At 45.5% G+C, this 5077-nt stretch overlaps 1 pseudogene across 1 annotated transcript; it reads left to right on the top strand.

Moving 5' to 3' along the window:
• Positions 1-1806: 1806 nt before the first annotated feature.
• On the top strand, positions 1807-2978 carry LOC311607321 (large ribosomal subunit protein eL15-like; annotated as a pseudogene). The gene is made up of 3 exons: positions 1807-1830; positions 2065-2431; positions 2607-2978. The product of its transcript is annotated as a large ribosomal subunit protein eL15-like (transcript).
• The last annotated feature ends 2099 nt before the right edge of the window (positions 2979-5077 follow it).

Genomic DNA, 5077 nt, shown 5'->3' with positions numbered 1-5077 from the left:
ACTATTACAGACCCCATGCCTCCTATGCAAATTTGGGGTTCCCATGACCATTGGTAAAAGAGCATACAGAACTAAGGGAGGACCATCTGTGTCCTTAGCACAGGAACTTGAGTCTCTGTGGAATCTGAGGCACATCTTCCCTCCTCCAATACACATGCGCACAACCAGAAAGGTCTTTTCTGAACCTCTTCACTTATGGGTTTAATAAAGGATCTAGTATATAGGCAGGATTAATTAAATACTGACCATTGGTGAATGGCTCACCCTTCTGCTCTTCTCCCCTCCTCAGAGGTCTAGAGGTAGGACCAAAAGTCTCTACTATCAAATCACATGCTCAACCAGCTTCCATTATTAGGCTATTCACACTATTACATAAAATCAGAGTTTATTTATGAATAACAAAGCAATGCCCCTTAACTTAATTTTATTCTGAGAAGTCCAGGAAGTTCCAAGAATCCTGAAGGCACTGTGATAGAAATTGGGAACAAAAGTTAATTATTGTATTTATCAGAGTTGGAAAATAAGGATATTTGAAGACTGAGGTCATAGGTCAGTGGTAGAGTATTTGCCTACTATGTTTAAGGCCCTGGGTTTAATCACAAGAGAAACAGAGAGACAGAGACAGAAGAAGGGATGCAGGGAAGAAGGAACAGGAGAGAGAGAGTAGCATATTTGAAAATTCTGGCACGGGAATGGAAGACCATTGAAGTATGGCCCTTTGGACAAAGGAGATGGATTTGGCCAGGAAGCAGCCATGAGGGGAAAGGTCTTAAAACTAAGTTCTCTATGTTCTTTTGAACAAATGGTTCAGAGATCCTCATTGACGGGATCTATGAAACCCTGGGGATCCAGTTTACCACTGCAGAAGTGTGGAGCTGTCCCACATTTCTTTTCATAGTCTGCTTGTTCCAGTAGCTGTGGAAGCTTCCAGAGCCTGCCGTCAGCTCCCCTCCCCTCCCCTCCCCTTGCTCTATTAGCTTTACTCTCGGGAGCAGCATAGATGTGCCTCAGTATATGAATCTCCACCATCCTGCCTGGTGTCCAAAGTCTGAATCTAGAGTGCATCTGCCTTCAGTGTTCCTAACAAAGAAAGTTGCAGGCTCTTTATAGTGTTATCGTCTGGCTTTTCTTGCTGCAGGTGAAATATCTCCTATCAATCTTTTTTGTTGTTGTTGTTTGTTTGTTTGTTTGTTTTTCGAGACAGGGTTTCTCTGTGAAGCTTTGGCTATCCTGGACTTGCTTTGTAGACCAGGCTGGCTTCGAACTCACATCAATCTGCCTGCCTCTGCCTCCCAAGTGCTGGGATTAAAGGCGTGCAACACCATGCCTGGTTCTCTCCTGTCAATCTTAATTCTCCTCTGTTCTTGTTGCTAACTTTTTTCTTTTCTTGTTGCTAACTTATAAAATCTTTCTCTTTGGGCTGGGCATTGCACCGTACACCTTTAATCCCAGCACTTGGGAGGCAGAGGCTGGTGGATCGTTGTGAGTTCCAGGCCAGTCTGGTCTACAAATCGAGTCCAGAACAGCCAGTGCTACACAGAGAAGCCCTGTCTCGAAAACAAACGAACAAACAAAAGAAAGATCTTTCTCTTTGCTGGGTGGTGGTGGTACACACCTTTAATCCCTGTACTCTGGAGGCAGAGGCAGGTGAATCTCAGTGATCTTCGAGGCTAGCCTGGTCTGCAAAAACGAGTTCCATATAGCCAGGACTGTTACACAAAGAAACCCTGTCTCATTTAAAAAAAAAAAAAAAAGCTGGGCATGGTAGTACATATCTGTAATCCCAGAACTCAGGAGACAGACCAGATGTGGATTTCTGGGTCAGGTCAGGTTAGTCTACAAAGTGAGTCCAGGACAGCCAAGGCTACACAGAGAAACCCTGTCTGGGGATACGGGCGGGGGGGGGGGGGGAAGAAATGAACATTTATCCAAGTAATAAAATTTTCATCGATTTTTTAAAATTTGTGTTGTAAAAGTAAAAGTAAAGAAGACAACATAAACAAAAGGGATTGTGGGAGAGAGGCTTCTTCCTTTCCTCTGGCAGCGGCCATCAGGTGAGCCAAGGAGGGTGCGTACAAATACATCCAGGAGCTACAGAGGAAGAAGCAGCCCGATGTGATGCACTTCCTTCTGAGGGTTCGCTGCTGGCAATGCTGACAGCTCTCCGCGCGGCACAGGGCTCCCGCCCTAGAGGCCCGAAGCATGGGATACAAAGCCAAGCAAGGTTATGCCATTTACAGAATTCGTGTCTTGCTGTGGTGGCCACAAACGCCCAGTTCCTAAGGCAAGCCTGTCCGCCACGGTGTTAACCAGCTAAAATTTGCAGGAGGCCTTCAGTCTGTTGCTGAGGAGAGAGCTGGACGCTATTGTGGGGCTTAGAGAGTCCTGAATTCTTACTGGGTTGGTGAAGATTCCACATAAATTTTTTGAGGTTATTCTTTTTTTTTTTTTTTTTTTGGTTTTTCGAGACAGGGTTTCTCTATGTAGCCTTGGCCATCCTGGACTCACTTTGTAGACCAGGCTGGCCTCGAACTCACAGCGATCCGCCTGCCTCTGCCTCCCGAGTGCTGGGATTAAAGGCATGCGCCACCACGCCCGGCTTTGAGGTTATTCTTATTGATCCATTCTGTAAAGCTATCAGAAGAAATCCTGACACCCAGTGGATCACCAAACCAGTCCACAAACACAAAGAGATGCGTGGCCTGACATCTGCTGGCCACAAGAGCCGTGGCCTCGGAAAGGGCCACAAGTTCCACCACACTATTGGTAGCTCTCGCCTGCAACCTGGAGAAGACCCAATACTCTCCAGCTCCACTGTTACCACTAATACACGTAATGCTTGTAAAATTCATGCCCAATAAACAATTTAGGACAATAGAAGAGGAAGAGGAAGAAGACGACAACAAAAGCTTAGTGGGATATCTGCCATTACATCTGAGAAACCCATGGGCCAGTTCCTGGCTCAGCGCATCCTGTCCAAAGGCTTAGTGAGTTCTTAACTCAGTGGCCGGGCTTGGCGGCTCACGCCTTTAATCCCAGCACTGTGAGTTCGAGGCCAGCCTGGTCTACAAAGCGAGTCCAGGACAGCCAAGACAAAACAAAACAAAACAAAAAACCAAAAACACTCTCATCAGGTACTTTGATTCTCGTTTTTTCTCTTAGTGTGCCTCTTTCTTGAGAGAGGTGCTTACATATGTAGATGCTGGGGGTGGGAGCGGGCATAAATAAGGCAGGAGACTGGGTAGGAGGGTTGCTGCAAGTTTGACATCAACCTGGGCTACATAATGAGTTTAAGACCAGCCTGGGATACATAGATTATTACCATGACTCAACAACAACAACAAACAAACAAATAATAATTAAAATAATATTAAAGTAAATTAGTGTTCTGATCAATGTCAGTAGCTGACTCTTTTTTTTTTTTTTTTTTTTTTTTTTTTTGATTTTTCGAGACAGGGTTTCTGTGTGTAGCCTTGGCTGTCCTGGACTCACTTTGTAGTCCAGGCTGGCCTCGAACTCACAGCGATCCACCTGCCTCTGCCTCACGAGTGCTGGGATTAAAGGCGTGCGCCACCACGCTCGGCTCCAGTAGCTGACTCTTTCAGCATAAGATTTCCTCATAGGTTCTTACTTTGGTGACCTAGCAGGATCAATATAAGTCGATGCTGTGCTGGTCTTGCCTTTCTCTTCTTCCTCTTGTTCTTCCTCTGCACTCTTTCTTCCCTCCCTAGCAGTTTTCAGGCTGTCTCAGGCTTTTTTACTGCAACATTACAGGAGGACATTGCCCATCGCAACACCAGCATGTGGTCACAAGGCTGTTTTTCCTGTTCTTGGGGCCACACCTTTCTATAGAACTAAAGCCTGGGCCTGCCTACTAACAACACATTTTGTTCTCTTGGAGGAGGAGTAACAGGCAGTATATCCGTAAGATTGCACTGCACCTGTCTCTACTTACAAAAGGTCAACTGGTCAGGTCTTTCTTCTTAAGGCATGCAATATATATGTATGTATGTATGTATACACACACACACACACACACACACACACACACACACACACACACATATATATATATATATATATATATATATATATATATATATATACAGAGATCTGCCTGCCTCTGCCTCCGGAGTGCTGGAATTAAAGGCATGTGGCACGTCTGTAATCCTAGCCCTCAGAAGGCAGAAGCAGGCGAATCACTGTGAGTTCGAGGCCAGCCTGGTCTACAAAATGAGTCCATGACAGCCAAGCTACACAGAGAAACTCTGTCTTGAAAAACCAAGAAAGGAAGGAAGGAAGGAAGAAAATTGACTCTCCTTCTGGAAGGCATCAATTGCCATAGCTCCTGATAAAAGGGTGGACATTCCTGATAAACACATCCGTGTATTCTGGGACTTTGGCTTGATCTTGTGCAGGTCCTGTGCAAATAATCACAGCCACTGTGAAGTCATATGTGTCCTGAAGACACTGTTTTGCTGTATTCATCCATTACCTCTGACTCTTGGAATCTTTCTGCCTTGCCTCCTCTTCCTGGTGATTTACGGAGCTGTGGAAGAAAGGGGCGTGGTGTAGATGTCTCATTTAGGGCTCTGTACTCTACAATATCTTATTCTCTGCTTGTTGACCGAAGGAAGGTCTCTGTGTTAATCCACATCTACGGTGAAGAGACGTTTCTGTGGTGAAGGTTGTGAGATTCACTGTTCTATGGCTCTAACAGTGAGTCTTTAGGAGTTGTTGTAATGTTTTGTCCATTTAGCAGAGTGATTCTCAAGAGGTTCTCAGCTGGGGGCCTGTGTCCTACCCAGGCTTAGGTTCTTAGGCCTGTTGACAGTATCAGACCCAAGCTCTGTCTCGTGGCCTTAAAGCCAGTCAGAAAGTGGTTATTCCCGTAACATCTGTGCGCTAGTGCACCATGGGCATATCTCAGTGTGCCAGTCATCGTGCCAGCCCACATGCTCACAGCTGTGACCGTCCACATCTGTCAGTTTACAAAGAAAGGCAGTTCAAGTTCGCACATAAAGAACAGAATCTAATCCTGGTAGTATGGGGTATAGGGCATAAGCTGGAAGAATAA

Source organism: Acomys minous (assembly GCF_964271855.1).
Source record: "Acomys minous genome assembly, chromosome: 10".
Taxonomy (NCBI): Eukaryota; Metazoa; Chordata; class Mammalia; order Rodentia; family Muridae; genus Acomys; species Acomys minous.
This window is presented reverse-complemented; position numbering and strand designations above follow the sequence as displayed.